At 34.9% G+C, this 18,176-nt stretch overlaps 1 protein-coding gene across 1 annotated transcript in view; it reads left to right on the plus strand.

Moving 5' to 3' along the window:
* Positions 1-4,255: 4,255 nt before the first annotated feature.
* Positions 4,256-18,176, plus strand: part of enox2 (ecto-NOX disulfide-thiol exchanger 2) — a 161,279-nt gene continuing 147,358 nt past the window's right edge. Inside the window, exon 1 of the mRNA XM_087799682.1 lies at positions 4,256-4,397. The gene's annotated coding sequence lies outside the window, so the exon portion shown is untranslated. The remainder of the gene's footprint in view (positions 4,398-18,176) is intronic.

Here is an 18,176-nt window from a genome sequence, read left to right on the forward strand (position 1 = left end):
AGACAATTGAACGGGACATTTCTATGGCATCAATTGTCTACATGGTACAATAAATTACGTCCATGAAGTCAATTTACCATAAAAACAATTGTAATACTTTTTTTAAAAAGGCAATTGATGAGATGTATTTATTGATTGGTTCGATTAAGATTATTTTAATCATGTTTTATATCTGCAACAACATCTAAACAAGAATTAAAATGGTGTTACTTCAGTAATGTCAATTTAATTTACATTGTACAAGTACATTAATAAAGAATTGTATTACTGTCTCTTTGTTTGTAATGTATCCTTTCATTTGCTTTTGTAATAAATATGTTTAATTTTTGATATTTTATGGACAATGCTATCAATCTCAATTTGAAAAGAACAAAGCGACTATTCATTAATCTGTCTCTGAGAGAAAAACATTCTGCTCGCTTTGTTATTTCCTGCTAATTACGGAATTAGCCAATGTTTGTTTCTTCTATCTAATTTTCTTTGATTAAATAAGGCACCTGAATTCTATGTTGTCTTTCTCTTAATCTTAATCCTAACACAAGCAACAAACCATCTGCCACAAACGCTGTTTTTTCTTAAGTGTACGCATACAATTTGTTTAATCTAGAGGGAAGTAAGACTTTGTTTAAGTTCAGTGAGTTTGATATTTGCTCTATATACAAGTGTGTCCCTCACCTTTTTTTTTTCATTACTTTGATGGGGACTCTGTTTGTGCAGTGTAGAAGCTGCCTTAACTTGACAAGGGATTGAGGCGCCCACGCACTCACTAGGGTCACAGGCCTTTCTACTTGAAAAGATGCGCTTCTGCCGGATGCTATGGTGACCTTCAGTCATTGTATTTTCACTTGAACATGACGCAGCTGCACAATAATATATGATAAAAAGTTCGCCCATGTCTACTACATATGAGCTTACCGTGTTGTACATCCCTTGGTACATTTAGTGTTGTGAAAGTGGAGCTCAGATTTTGTTTTGGTTTCATTTTAATGGGAAGACAGAGTAGGGCATAGAATCAATAATGTATGTCCTTTATTTGTTTATCTACAAATTGGCAACTAGAATTGAATTCCTGTCATAAGTGGCCTTGTTTTGTATGCATAAAAAACTGTTGTTTAAAACATTTATTCATATTTTTTTTATTTATAGTGTTTGTTCACTACAAAACACTTCAACTAACTTTTTTTTGATAACAAATAATTAGTGTTTTCCGAAACATATGAGCTCAATTATTGATCAATATTTTTAAACGTTGGTTTATGAATTGCCATTAACTTCACTGAAATGTGTCTTATAGTTATAAAATCCAGTTAAAATGTCAAAGCTACCAAACTTGAACATCTGAGTTACTTTAAATTTGATTAGACTAACCCTTCTTTGTTGCGTCACACACTTTCCAGTGCAAAAAAAAAAAGAAAGTTGCACAAGATGAGAAGCAATGTAAATCAGGAAGTGGTTGGCAGAGTCAAATAGACAGCGGCTTGGCAGGAGATTAGATGCCTGCAGGAGGGCTGATATTGAACACTTTCATACGCAGTTGATGGAAGACGACATGTTTTCTCTGGTCAACAGCATCTTTTACTGCAGAGGTAATCTTTCGTTTCATGTTTTTCTCAGGATGTTTTACCAGCAAAGCCCTGACAGACCAAAGAAATATATATTTGAAATGTGTCTGTCTTGCGTTTGGCCGATTTTTTCTTCATTTTGATGTCTGAATTTGACAAGCTCCGTTTTGAGTTTCTTTCCAATAAAGTAAAGTTTAGTTTTGTTAGATATCATTTATTTTGTGACATCAGAAGGCAAAAGAAATAAATGAAAAGACACGCCAGTAAGACAGAGAAATGATGCGGCAGAAAGATAGAAAGCAACTTCAACTGTGGTTTAAGGGAGCACTTATCTATTACGGGTATGCCCTGTGACTGGAAGGTTGCCAGTGTTTGTATCGATGTCTCTCTGAGCAAGATGCTTGCTGGCGCACAGCCCTCTATGTGTGTGTGTATGAATGGGTGAATTTGTTTAAGATATCTTGGGTGCTGACACAGCACTATTCAAATTAAAGTGAGCAATTTACTTGTCATGGACATGAAATGTTGCATTATACTTTTTTTTTGGTCGAGTCCTTCAGAAGTATACTGGACTTTCAAAGAAAATATTGATGTTCTGCAAGAACTGTGCAATATGTGTCCGGCTCTACAAGGAGGTATTATTTCTAATAGAGGCGACTCGCTGTGAAACGTGTGAGGGTACATATTTCATTCTGGGTAAACATGCTAACCAGGATTATCACACACGTGAGAATATTTAATATTTAATTTAATTTTAAGAGTTTATTTAGCACTGTGATCCAGACACAAAGCTGAGGGGACATGGATATTCAACTAATACTATTTAATTAATTCCAAACTATTAGGCTTAAACAAACATAATATAACATTATTTTAAAGGCATTATAGTGTTTGACAATCTATCTTTAAAAAATGTAATTGGAAATTATTTCACTTCGGTAACATAATAAACATAATGAAGTGATTATTAATCCTGAGTCTGTTTGACATTATATCTTACTAGCCCGTTTAATAAAGAACAGGGATTTGTCAAGATAAGTTTTAATGCAACTTACACAATTTTTTAACGTTAATGCTTGGAATGTTTGCAGTATTTATGTCATCAACATGTAGAGAAAATACATACATACTATGTATTTGACTCAAACGTATGGAAACAACTTGCATAAATTATTAGTTACAGTCAATTCCACATTTATTAAACCATTAAACATAGATTTGTCAAAACAAGTCAAATGTCATGAGGACAAACTAAGGAATCAGGAGTGTTGTAAAAGGTTTCAAACACTTGATGGGGTGGAACTGAAACGCCTGCTGGCAACTTTAATAATCCCCCTTTAATGAGAATTTACTGGATATATCTGGATGCATAAAAGCGCTGAGCAACCACCACAAGAACAATAAACTGTGTACACAGATTGTGTAGGAACAAGTAGATAAGAACAATCAAACATTGCTATTGTATACTGTTTAATATTGTAATACGTTTATTTTGAATGAAGAAGAAGAGGTCATATTCTTTATTTCTATGAATTGAGTTAAATAGTTTTTTGTCTTGATTGCTAGTTATTATTCTCTAAACATTTGCCGGTGTTTATATGACCACATGGATTAATTTGGAATTTGTGGACAATTTGATTGTGTTGTGTGATTTGTTTGGGAGACTGAAGTGGGCGAAGCAAATTATTCATTTGATTGTGTCCCCTAGTACAGTCCTCGGAGTCAAATGATTGCACACGCTGTCGCAAGGCAATTCAAATATAGTTTTTTCACAGTGGTGTGTCCCTGTTGATTATTCATAAACAAAAACAACATGTTTATTTTGCATACTTTCATATTGCACCACATACAAATAAGTACAAATAGACAGACGGCTTTCTTAATACTGACATTCAAATATAATCATATATCATTGAAAACTCATACTGAATTTATTTCCTTTTAAAGCGATTCTAGGCGATTTGAAGTCGAGTGAAGCCAATAGACTAAAGTGGTAGTGTTTAGCCCGACGGGAGACCCACATTTCCCATAAGCACTCGCTAAACGTCGCAAAAGTTGCCATGTCTCGGTTTGCAGCAGTTTTCTGTTTCCTGAATTCCATTGACTGAATGAAGGATGGATATCGATGAGGTAATGAATCAGATTGTGGATAATGGAATATGATATGCGTTGTGACGGCTTTGTAAATAATATAACTTTAATTTTTGTTCTTCAATCTTAATTCACCCCCCACACCACCACCACAAATATGTACCATGTTCACACCATCCCCAAGAACTTTCACAATGAAAATAAAAACCACACAAAACACCTCAAGTCACAGTATGAGTCATTCAACTAGTTTTAAGTTTTATGAAAATATTTTTGTACAAAACATTAAGGTACCAAAACTACCTAGAGCTGCTTCAAAGGTAAGTTACTAATTGTTTTTGATTCAACTATGATGTCACTACAGCTCAGTAAAAAAATATTTAAAAAAAGTTATTAAAATTCAACTAAATAAAAATGTAAATACTATAAAACATTTTTATGTATTTTATATGCACCACTATTTAATTTTCAATCATTTAAAAATGCGGCAGTACGCAGCAATACAAATATGGCGTCACTTCCCAGTTTGAAATCCCTGTGACGTCACACACAAACGGATGTCAACAAGAGCGCGTGTCGGCTTCTCGCTTGCCGTAGTTGGCTTCGCCATGGTTTGACAGCTCGTTGCTAACAACTTGTTTCGCCGGATACACACCGACGAAGAAAACTTCCCGAGAGGCGATGGACGTCTGAGAAAATGTGAACGACACACTGAGAGCTCGGACGCAGGATGACTTGTCAAAGGTACCGTTTCATTACTTTGAGCTCATCCCTTCCTGTAGTGATGCTAATAGTTGACGGCTTTAGTTAGCATCCCGGACAGCGTTGTTGCTGCACGAAGTTTCCCACGATATTTATATAATCTAAATATCGAATCGGGGGTCGATTTAAAATGTTACTTTGCTACGAAATAAAAGTCAGGTGCAACAATGATCATCTATTTAAACTTGTGTTCTAGTTTAGCTATCCTTAGCAAAATAAGTATATTAAAGTGTCCTATGAGTATAGTTATTTTATTCTAAATTTCGAGTAGTGTATTTGAAGTTTACTAATAAATTCATTTAACAAGAAGATATATTCAAGTATACTGGGTAAATACTTATTTTATACTATAACTGAAGTGCTATACTTCTACTGATCTTTAGACATACTATACTTCAAAATAGTAAACTAACTATTTATGAAATGTAATTCACAGTAGTCACTGTACAGTACTTGTTTTCCTTTGGGTAACCATATTATTGTGGTGATCCAGAAGTAAACTGTGCAAAGGATTATGGGAGTCAGTAAGGGGTGGCAAGACTTTTGGTGATATTGTTAGGTACCCACATTTTCTATGAGGTATAAACCCAATTATAAATCTGCAGTTATGAACATGTGATGCAGGAGTTCAGGTTTACAGTAAATACTAAGTGTGCGTATTTGCATTCCCTGATGTACTTTAAAGACAAATACACAAAAAGAGAAGAAAATCAAGTTCTGGTGTCGTAGTGATCAGAGCGTATGCCCCGGTGAAAATAAGATTTCCAGTTCATGTTCCATGTAATTCTGTTATGCATTTAAATACTGTATGTACTAAAAGTATACACCCATTACATTGGTATTATAAAAAATGGTGCACTTTATATTATAAAAATAAATACATGTACAAATAAAAACATGAAAGTATTTCACTGTGAAATGTGAAATATTTCTATATTACACATTATAAATAACATAATATAATATGTACTATATGTGTGTGTATATACAGTATATATATGTAATATAGTAAGAACGTAATGTGTGTGTACACATTATATTTGTACACACACGTAATGTGTGTGTTTGGAGTGGAGTATATATATGTAATAAACATGAAAAAATATAAAAACATTATAAAAAATTGCTGTATGTATTGGCTATGGGAAAAAAACAATTTCGATCAATAAAGTTTTACCTTACCTTATCTTACTTTCAGTATAGTTTAACTATACTTCCGTAAACTAATCTATAAACTTGGAGTTCATACATAGCAACCTGGCAGTAAAGAGATGAGTGTACTTGAAAGTGTACTTCTGTAAACTTAAAATGTTAAAATTTAGTATAAAGAATATCAAATTGGTACACCTTTTAGTACACTAAAAGTACATATACCTTGGTGTACTTACTATACTGGTACTTAAGTGTACTTGACAAAATTACCTCTTAGTTTGATACTTAGTTCAATTCAATTTTTTATCGAAATGAAAATATAAATGCTGCATTTTGCAACACAAAGGTTTAAAGTCCTCTGTTACCTTTAGGTTGACTTGATATTTTGTCATTGTTATACTGTAGATACAGGTTTTAGTAGGGTGACTCTATTTTATGTTTAAATCACGGTTCATTCAAAGGATTCCTTGAGTTTGTTTATATGAAGATAATGGATAAAAGATTATAATCTCTGCTTCATGTAAATACGTTGTCGTATAAAAAGTGAGACTTCTGTAAAGGGGTTAAACTAAAGCTAAATAAATAAAAATACTTTTGAAGTAAAAGGTGTTGCTCCATCCACAACATGGGCTGAACCATATACAGAAACCCCTTATATAAAGTAAAATTAATTTTCCTTTATGGGTGGTGTAAAAAAGTTAATTATGGATTATTTGTGATTAGCTCATGAGTAGAACATAAAATAATCTTGCTTCTAACATATGTGGATTTCGTGTGAATTTGCAGTCGGTAAGATAGTTTCCTTTTGACTTTGGAACGATCTTCCTCTCCCTCTGGGTTTGAAGACTCCTTCGAGAAGCATCTAAAGACTTTTTATTTGTGCAGGCGTAATTTTCTTGGGGCTGTTGTTTTTGTCTCTATATTGTCCTGACCTTTTAAAGTATGTATTTTAACCGTGTATTGTTTTTGCTTGTTTAGGCGATTTGTGACCCTGGTCTGAGAAAAGCGCTTTACAAATAATAATTACTTACTTACAAGTATTTTGGGAAAAGCTTTTTTTTTTAAACTTACCATGCCTGTTCTACAGTGCTCTGTAGGTTAATATAGATTATAAGTCATGTTATCTTTATCAGTTTGGCATTCATTCATCTCATTTCATCATAACCTTCATCATTTTTCTATATCTATGGGCCTCTAGTATCACCTGGCCTTTTGGAAATATAAGCCTGCTGCTTGACAGTTTCATTTTTTTCTATTTATGGTGCCTCTGTTTTTATGAGTCTCTTCAATTGTCATATGAAATGTCACTTTCCTGATATGTTTGTGTCTCTCTGAGCTTCATTTTAGACCTTTATCTTTCCCAAGGGGTCATTTTTCTTTAACTCTGCATTGTGACTTTAAATCGTCTTGTGCAAAAACATTTCATTTTTTCATGTTTTTTAATCATGTTTTATTAAATTGAAAGGTTGAATCTGTTTTTATTGAATAAATGAGTTAAATCATTATTATATTGAATGCATTCTATTACCAATTATGTTCTAAATGGAATAACTTTTTTAATGTGTAGCCTTTTAAATTGAATGTTTTTCTATTTGAAGCCTTTTAAATTCAATATAAAATGCTGGTATAATAGTGCTACCTGACGATACCAAAAGACTACAGAGCTATTTTCGTGGAACTTTCTGCCAACTATGTGCAGCGTAAACGATCAGGTGACAACAAAGAAGCCTTTGTGGGTCAATTTAGGTATTTTCCAGAACGTTCTAACTTTGTTTCGATGTCTGGGGTCTCAAAAAGCTTACACTATATATCTTGTTTATCTGTGATTTTTGATGTCAAAGTTTGTACACAGGAACCATGTTATATGCTTACTCAGTAAATTAATGAGGCATTGATTTCCTCTTTTGGAGTTGTAGGTTCGAAAACCAGCTCTTGACGTCAAGTGTTGTCATGATTTAGATTGAGCTTGTATCTGGTGGGACAGATTCTCTTCATGAAGCTTGTTCTGTGTAAAAATGCACTTTCCTTTAACAAGAAAATACCTCAAAATTATTCAACCACCCACTGCAAATAAGGTTTATTGGCAAAATGAGCAACGGTTTGCAATAAACAAATCGAATAAGAACAATTTAAATGGCTCAACAAAACTAATATTACAAGCAGTTTCTCCAAATTCAACACAAAATGCCACTTTTAATGACCACTGCGGTGTCAAAATTATTCAACCCCCTGAATAGAATTCCTCATGAGAGTGAATATTTTCAAATCAGATGTGGTTTCAAGCTCCCCTGACGCAACCAATCCAGGTCTTCATTAGTTGCATCAGGTGAGGAGTCCTGAGTAGGCAGGTGGTTAAGAATCCTCGACTGACTGCAAAAGACCTGCAGCAAGACTTGGCGGCAGCAGGCACTGAGGTTTCAGTGTCCACAGTAAGACTCGCACTAAATGCTGAAGGGCTCCATGACCGAATTCCAAGACGTACACCACTACTGACCCAAAGGCACAAGAAAAGTCTGCTCCAATTGGCTCAACACTATATTGAAAAGCCAGAGAGGTTTTGGGATTCTGTTCTGTGGAGCGATGAAACAAAACTGGAACTTTTCTGGCCTGTGGATCAGAGGTATGTCTGGAGGAGGAAGAATGAAGCATATGTGGAAAAAAACACCCTGCCTACAGTGAAGCATGGTGGTGGCTCTGTGATGCCCATTGAAAATCTGTGGTGGGATTTGAAAAATGTGGTTGCAGCACGCAAACCCACAAACCACTGGTGAACTGGAAGCCTTTGCCCATGAGCAATGGGCTAAGATTCCCCACGAACGCTGCCAGAAGCTGGTGTCTGGCTATGCATCACGTTTGCAGCAGGTCATAACAGCAAAAGGGTGCTCTACTAAGTATTAAAGTTTCGCACATGACACTGCAGTGGTTATTAGAAATTAGATTTTGTATTGTATTGTATTGTATTGTATTGTACCATGTGTAATATTAGCTGTGTGGAGCTATCTTAGTTGCTCTTGCTTGTTTTGAACCTAGTTATTTATTTCAACAAAAATAAATGCAACCTTTCAATACACAAATTATTTAATTCAACAATTAAAAAAACGAATTAAACTGTCAACATTCCTAATGTTTAATTAATAATATTTTGATAGAACTGATCTACTTTCACACACTACTACCCTACACTATGGGAAAAAAAGTGTATTGGCTTTTCCCTTGGGGGCTTTATATCCCTTCCATGATAATGCAATTCATTTTAGGTTTAGGTTAACCTGCTTCTTTATGCTGAGTTGGTCCCAGAGGAGAGTTTGCATATAAATAAGAAAATCTCTCATCCCTCCATGTGGTCACTCCGATTGACTCGAAGTTTTCCATGTCAATCTCCGTGGCGAAGTTAACAATATATTTTGTCTGAAGAATATAAGGGTTATTTATTTTGTACCTCAGTTGATCTACATTTTCCTGTTCATGAGCGGTAAAGGAAGCCGAGTCCTTCATGCACCCAAACATGATCCTATTTCAGACATTTGACTTTAAAAATGCATGAGCCGAATAGCAATGAGGGATTTTCTCTGTGCCTTGTTTTGCAATGATTACCTTATCAAGTGAAGATGACCTTGATGTTCAAGTGCCGTGGTGAGTGTTTTGTTGCTCATGGTGTTTAACTGGGCACTTCAACAGACTATTGGGTTAATAACCCTTTTTGCTGAATTTGATATAATTAACATGGACATTTCCCACATATTTTTCAACGTGCAGTAAGGGCATATAGAAGAGAACAGTATTACATTTTAAATACATTGTTTAGGAGTTAAAAAATAAAAATAAATAATACGATTTAAATACATGTTTGTCAAGGCCAGTTTCCATTCATAAGGTTCTGATTCATTTTCTATTCAGAATACGCTCTTGAGTAATGGACAATGTTACACATTCATAGAACCACGGTTACTGACCCGCCTGTTGTGTTTTATGTGCAATACAACTAAAAAACAAAACTCTTAAGTCTCAAATTTTACTTGAAGTGCAATTTTTGACTTTGTTCTCACATGGTGACGGTGAGATTATTGTGATGTCCATATGTCGCAGGTTTGGCCTTAAACCCTTTCTTAAAATTCCTTGTAAAAACACTAGTTAAAGCAGCAAAAGTAGCTAGTGGAGGTCGCAAACAAGGAAAAAACGGCACTTCAGCATCAACGTAATTTTCACTTTCACTTAACTGTAGAGAGATGTGTGTTGAAGGCATACATCCTTTACAGGGTTCGTTACAATGGTAAAAACACCGTAATTTGATTAAAAAAGTACATTTCCATCGGGGGTAGTAGAACAAAAAAGGATTCTTAAATATCCTCTTTTACATAATAAACAATTGATAAGTGTTAATTAACAACTTAATTTTCCAAAAATATTTTTTATGTTTATCTTGGCGAATAGACATCATGCACATTCATGGCTGATAAGAGTGCAAGGTTTCCTGTTTTGCAAACTATACTTATATACTTATACTTACTTATACTTTTTTTTTAAAAATGTTGCTTTACAACAATGGCAATGGGTGTCGACAACAATGGCAAAGTGTGTTGACCCTGTTGGAGATGTTAAAGGGACAAAACTCTACAACAGATGTTGAGTTTTTATATAACAGAAAAGTGCTAAACAAATAAAGCAGTCCAAAATACAAGTTAAGTATTCTTCTGGCGCCTCATACTACTATATACAAATGTAACTTCAAACTTTAACTGCCTGTTGCATTCCAAAAAAGTAGAAAACTTGCTAAGTCATACCTTCTTTGATGACACATGGAAATGTTTTAACGTGTGGAGTTAATTCTGGGTTGTTTGAGGTGGCATTCTATTTTATGAGGTCAGGGCGCGATGCCAACATGGAGATTGTCTACCTATCTATCATAACACCATATCATCACGTTGCAGCTCATGTGTTTACGCATTGACACGCCTATACCAAATAAAAGATTAATATCCTGTTTCATCTTGCAGCTGACTGAACTAAGAAACCTCTAAGACATCACACATATCTGTCCAACTAGCCATCTAATGTGACTCCACCTCTGATTCTTTATCACTCAATACACGCTCAAATAACCAATGTGGCTGCCATTAAAAAAAAAATTGCTGACCTTTTATTTTTTAGATTTTGATTGCAATTCTACAAGTGGTATTTGATAGTTTTGTTAATTTCAATTTTGATCATCTTTTTTTCCTTACTAAGTAACAAAACTTGAATAATGTATCGCTTCAATGCTGGTTCCTATTTACAGTTGAGCTAATTTCAATTTCAACTATTAATTAAAAGTTATTGTTGCTGCGTCTGTTGATTTTCAGTTGAGATAACAATGATAAACACAAGCATCAACCCTGGTAATTCAAAAAAAAAAAAAAAAAAGTATTTTCCACCCACTGGATTTTATTCTCTGATTGCACTCAAACCAATTAAACGGTAAAGCCTGACACGGTCTTATCCCGATAGATTTCTTCGGTGATAGGCTGAGCTCGACACTGTGACTGTTTGATGAGAGACAGGAGCTGATTAGTCACCAAGACATTTGAAGTGACTCCAGCTCCAAAGCCAGGATACATTTCTGTCGTTGCTCTGTGACTGAAATGGGATTAATGGACTTTGCAATTGTATGCATTTGTCAATGCAGATAACTTTGATAAGTCCTTTTTTTCAAGTTGTTTGTTTCAGTATTCGCAATGAAAAATAAATACTGGTATAACATGAATGTTTTTTTTATACTTAATTGCAACATATATTAATAGGAAGTGACCAGTTCAACCTACCCTCCTATTAACATGGGATATATATCCGCATCGACTTGGCTCCCGTGCAGTGTGAAGGCTCATCCTGCTGTAGAGAAGCTGTATTGACACTCACAATTTCAAAGAGGTGGAGTCAAGAATTGGGGTCAAGTGTTCTCTGGAACCGTCTTGGACCCTTTGTGCAAACCTGTGTGCTAAAGAAATGTACTACATATCAGTATTCTGCTGGTGTATACTTTGTGTGCTGAAATATGTCCATAGTTTTCTTCTTAAACCAGTGCCAAACTGGTATAGGTGCAAGAGCTTACATGTTGCCTGAAAAGGTACTTAAAGATAGAAATGAGTCTTAAAAATGAATCTTAAACTTTATTTTCCTAAAATAATTACAATTATAAATAACTTTGGACATGTTTCCATAGTAATACAATTGATCAAGATATGTTAAGGCTTACTATTTTTTATTAATACCACACTGGGCTGTGTGTCCATAGGACGCTGTATGTAAGGGGCTTTGCCAGGTGATTTCCATTGGGACGGTTCTGTGATTCACTGTCATGAATAGGGCTGAACGATTATTCATATTTGCAGATGAATGAAAGAACCAGAATAGAGTTTTCAACATGTTTACATCCTGACATGGGTTCGTAAATTTGCATTGAGACGTTGTTTGCACGCCACTGGCGTGTTTGTGTGTGTTATTATATATAATTATAATATGTGAAGTAAAAAAAATGGCAGAATGACTGACCAGTGTTTTCACTTTACTTTACTCAGCACTGAAGTTTGTGTGATTTTTTTATTGACTTATAAATATAAATATGTCCATCACACTTTTGGCACGTTTTTGTAGGATTTTTCAACGTTTTTACAGTGAATATATTATGTCTTTTTACAAGTGTAATTAAAGTAACTAAATTAACCTTCTCACTTTAGTTCAATGTATGCTTAATTTGCCTTTATCTTAAAATGGCTTAATAACTTTATCTTGACAATAACAAAGAAATATATTTTAATGCATAATTGCATATTTCATCGCAATATTTAGGTATATAATTATATTTTAGCCAATAATCATTCAGCCTATATTTTTAAATGCATGTAGTATGTATTTAATTTAGACTAATACAACTGGTGCCAGTATTGGTGCCAATCCTTTTATTAGTTATTATTTAAGATTCTGATCTAGTGAAATCCTTACATTTTGTGGAAAACCAATAACGTGATCAGTATTCAAGTATCATTTAGTGCAAACCCCAAACAGTGTTGTGTGATAAACGTACCTCATACAATTACATTTTGGACTACATTAATACAGGTTTTGGTCTTGAACGAAATCTATGAATAGAAAAGGCTAGAATTGCAGAATTCCTCCTGCCTTTGTCTTCATTCATTACCCAAGCTTGACCTTGGCTTTTCTTTGAAACTAGCAAAAGCTGTTGGCATATGAATGAAAAGTGACAGAGACAATTACAGAGTTGAATTCAGTCTGGCCTGACCTGCAGATCAATGCACTCCCTATTAAGGACTGGCATGGTAGCGACCAGCACTCCCTTTTCCAGACTGATAAAGACAGCACCAAGAGCAGCTCTCAGGATGGACTGCCAATTCTTTTAACACCCACATCGATTCTCATTACCGTTAATGGTGTCTATGCTGGAGTGAGCCGGATGTTGAAGAGGGTGTGGGTGGAGTGAAGTGTGGTCCGAGATGTGATGAAGGGCAGAATCCTCAGATCATGACCCTGCTTTGTAAAATTACGGCAAAGAGATTGTGTGCAGCCCCTTTTTGTTGGAATACCAATCATTATTTCAAGATGATTTGGAAAAATTCCGCAAGGTTGATCATACAGAAAAGAAGTCTTTGACGGTAATTAAACCTTCATCGGGAATTGGCCTGGCTGCCAAGATGCAAATAAGTTGCTCAGTTGTTTTGCTTAAAATAATCTGTTTGGTACCAATTTGATGTGGTGTGGGATACTAATTGGGTTGAAGAATAATAAAAGGTGTCATTAATTAGTTTTAAAACTGGTTCAAGTAGATATTAAAACTGACATGACCCCATACTTATGTCACCGTACTGTTTTGGTGTTAATTCTGTTGAAATGGTTTTCGATATACAGATTGAAAAGTTTTTATAAGCTTCTAAAGTTTAGTGTTATGACTGTTTTTTCACATTTCACTGTTGTGGTTTATTCCTCAGGGTGTATTCCTTCTTTACTTCTTGATAGAGGTAAAAGATGAAAACTTTCATTGCTTCACTATTTACTTTGAGACATTCATTTCAATATTTTATTTATTAAATATTATATTATATATATATATATATAATATATAATATAAATAAAATGACCATAGAATGGTTAAATTAATCATTGTTAAAACACTTTAAATTACCAAGTACCCTAAGTAAACGTAAATGTGAAAATCTGATGTAATACATCTACTACTAATGCATCTATGACATAAGCAAAATGAAATCTTAAATTTTCATGTAATTCATCTACTTTTGTCTGAACATCTTGGACCCATATGTGCCTTTAAGGCTATTGGCATTAAAATCCGTTTTCAGATATTAGATAACAGCAGTGATATCTCTTTATTGCCTCTTTCTTAAGGGCTATTGAAGGGATCGTTCACATAAAATTCACATTTTACTAATGTTATACTTGTGTTTTTGGAGTTACAGGCAAAAATGTATGTGTGTATGGCGTGCTCATTTTCTTCGTTCAATACACAATATATCACAACCTAATATATATGAATGTGAAATAACTTTGTATGTAAGCCTCCAACTACTGACTAGGAAAATGCAGTCTTATATTTTATATCAATACATGTTGTTTTTTTTTAATATGAAAGGAAAGCTACAGAAAGCCCACGGTGCAAGATAAAGGTGGGTCAAATGGTCCATATTTATTAAGTTGAAAGATGTGAAATAACTTGAGCGTTAATGACAAAGAATAATCCTGATACTTTCCCACTCTGGTTTTTACACATGAGAGATACTTGACATTAAAGTACCCTTCATATACTGCAGGTTTTGACAAATGGAGGTCAAATAATTTATTGCAGACATTTTAAGGAGCTTTCTCGCCTGCAGTTGATTCAGAACTCTGCAGCGAGAATTCTGACCCGCTCAAGTAGAAGAACTCACATTTCTCCGATCCTTAAATCTCTTCACTGGCTTCCAGTTTCTTTCAGGATCAACTTTAAAATTCTGGTTCTTACTTTCAGAACTATTCATGGTCAGGCTCCTCCTTACATCACTGATCTGATCCAGCCTTACACCCCAGCTCGGGCTCTGAGGTCTGTGGATCAGAATCTACTTATGGTTCCACGCACACGGCTCAGGACCAGAGGAGAGAAATCTTTTCAGGCTGTTGCTCCTAAGCTTTGGAACAATCTTCCTCTCTCTTTGCGCTTGATGGAGTCTACTGACTCCTTTAAGAAACATCTAAAGACGTTTCTATTTGTTCAGGCTTTTCCTTGAATTTCTCGAACTCCTGTGTTGTTCTCAGTATTATCTTGATCTTTAAAGTATGTACTTTTTTGAGTATTGTTTTGATTGTTTAAGCGCTTTGTGACCCTGGTCTCGAAAAGCGCTATATAAATAAATATTACTTACTTACTTACTTACTTACATTTGTAGAACAAATTGATTTCAATTTACTATTTATCATTCAAGTGGGAAATGTGCTGACTGCCTTATATTGTCTACTATAGCTTTTCTTTTGACTCATTGTTTAATATTAAATAAGACTTTAAAAGCATGTGCTGGCATGTATGTTAGGCAGTAATGGTTGAGGTTTGTGGCTCTTTGCTTTTAAACCTCATAAAGAATTCAGTGAATAAATAAGTCTTTATCTCATTTCTAGGCATCCAAGTGCCTTATAAACAACTCGTACTTGAGATTTAAGTCTTAAGAGACTTAAGATTGTGTTGTTGCTACTTGAAGCATACATTAAACATCTGTGTATGTGGTAGAAATATAAAAACTCTATGCAGTGTTTTCAGATGGAAATATAGAGCTATAGTACCTCACCCAAAATCAGCGTATTTTGAGGTGTTTATTGTTCACCCATCATACCTGAAATATCAAGACTGTCATTTTCATTTACATAAATAACAAAACAAAACATTTCCTTGAAGAGTAGCTTTATGGACGGTGCAATGGCGTAGCTGGAGACACATGCAGCAACAACAATTGTATCCCTTGCCTTCTTTGTTCTATAACACAATTCATAGTACAATAAAATACTCAATATCACATACATTTTTTTCTTTCGTTGTGGCTGTTAAGGATAAACTAATGTGTTGATTGAAGTGTCTCTTAAATTGATCTTGGAGCTCTATTTTACTCCTCAGTATGTGTCTGTTTGTACAAAACTCTCTTAGTATTTACATTAGAAAATGCACTTAAACCCCGCCCACTGTTTTTCTGGAGATTAATCTTGTTAACCACACCCACTCTTCGGTGATTGGTCAGACATCAAGGTTTTTCACCGCATGTCATCAATCCCGGAAGTCTCCACCGCCAAAACAATTGTTGTATAAAGAAAGCAGGGTGTGATTTCAGCTGGCTGGAGGAGTTTTGACATTAGTTGCCCTTTAAGATAAATGTATAAAGCCATTGTTAAGATGAAGGGGAAATTAAGCATGCATTGAAATTAAATGGAGACGGTTTATTTAGTTACTACAATTAAAGCTAAAGAAATATTTTATAAAGCTTGCAGCCTTTGTAAAAATTCAATGCAAAAACCTTTTTTTTAAATCCTTCAAGAACTTGCTTAAAAGTGTTGTGTCAATATTTGTATTCATCAGCCAGAAATAAATCACACAAACTTTAGTGCAGATTCTAACAAAAGGGTAATCACTGCGTCAGTCATGGCTGCCTTTTTCTTCCAGCTGTGGGTGAGAAGTGCCCCTCCACCGGTGTTCTTGTCATTCCGTCATGTCCTGTGACACAAAATATAGAGCGGAATTCATACAATTTGTCTAGGGTAATTGTACAAGGTAATGGAGTTCAGTAAACGCACACACCTGCCAGCCATACACGTCACAATACTCATTTACGTACCATTAGCAGGATGTGTAACTGGTGTCTATACATTGGATTCTGGTTCTTTCACTCAGCTGCCATCATCATATTCCATACCTTGTTTGTGGTTACTGCACTCCTTTTTTTTTTTCATTTGTAACTTTTCAATTCTTATCTTGCTGCTACTCTGCTTCGATAAAGTTGGCAAAAATACTTCCACACAAACAGATGTGCTTTTCCTCTTTTGCACTAAACATCCTCCAGTGGCGGCTTCTGTTGAGCCCAAGGCCATTGTGTAACTGGTTAAAGAGCAGTGTTTGTTTACTCCTCTCTCAGCTTGTTCTGCTCGGCTCTGCTTCTGTGTGACATGATTAACTGATGGACTAAAAGAAAGATGTGTTGTTTTTAAAAAAAAAAATTAAATGGAATTAATCATTCAGCCCCAAAAATCACGCATATCTGAAGATTATTCTTACAAAAGTCAAAAGTAACATATGCTACAATTATTACTGTACATTGTGTTCCCTAGAGTATTGATCAGTTATGTCTTCCAATCCGACATTCTAAACATACCTTAAAATTACTATTATGTGCAAAAACAATTTTATTGTAATAATAAAACATAAACCCACAACTTGAGTCAAGTCCTGTGACTGATTCACACGTCTATACATTCTGCGATCAACTGTTTCCGTCAGATGTTTTTGTTGAGCATGACAGAGTGAGTTTCTAGAATCTGAAAGAGGTGTTTGATGGGTTCGTTTTTCACTGCAGAGTACTGATGTAATGCTTTCCATAAAAAACCTGCGATGGTGTCTGTTATCCAGATGGCCAGTCATTTTTTTGCTAAGATTAATTTGTTTTATTACAGGCAGCTTGTTGTCGGAAGCGTACGTCAGCACAGTCTTATACCTTGTCAAGTGGGTTCTGATGTTTGTAGTGTTTCTATAATAATTAAGCTTAACTTGGAAGTTTACTTTTATTTTACCCAGATGCTTGTATTGAGTTGTTTTAAATTCAAAATACGTACAAACATTAGACCTACATTTTGGCTATTTCGCCGACTTGTTCAACAGCGTTTTAACCACGTTGGCTATGATGTGAACTTGGTATACAGGCTTGTACACTACCCTGCCAGAGGATGCGAAAATCGATCTCATCTTCTGTTAAGCAATAATTAGAATAATAAGTTGTGTAAGGTTGTGTAAAGTAGGAATTGTAGCCCTTCATCTGATGTGGATGACGATAACAAAAAACAAAAACATAGACTGGAGAGTAGGCCCTCATATCACCGACCAGTTGAACTTTGATTTAATGGTTCAGCTGCTGTAGCATCACACCCTGCAAATTCTTCCATGTGTGGACAATAGCTGGTGCAATGGACATTCTGTCATGCCAAGTGTGACACCTAAAAGCCTCAAGATGAATTGTGTTGAACACGTAATGGCAGAGAAAAATCGACTCATGATGTTATAGCAAACATGCATTGAATGAACGAGCATTCAAGTTGGATCATTTCTTCATTCTATTAGCTGTAACTGAATCATTCCATTTACTATATTTCCTTTACGATGTCCTGTCCACAAGAGGCTGAATATTCCAATTTGAGGATTACTCACCACAGGGACCCAGCTGTTGTGTCTTAATAAACAATAGTGCAGAAGAGCAGGGACAGTTTACATACTGCAGTACCAAAGGGCAATTATTGTTTCTATTGGCCAGTCTAGGAAATTGACCTTTTCCAGATGATAAGTCTGCCTGTGATTTATTTAAATTATTTCATTTTACTTGATCT

This window comes from Callionymus lyra, chromosome 9 (assembly GCF_982586985.1).
Source record: "Callionymus lyra chromosome 9, fCalLyr1.hap1.1, whole genome shotgun sequence".
NCBI lineage: Eukaryota > Metazoa > Chordata > Actinopteri > Syngnathiformes > Callionymidae > Callionymus > Callionymus lyra.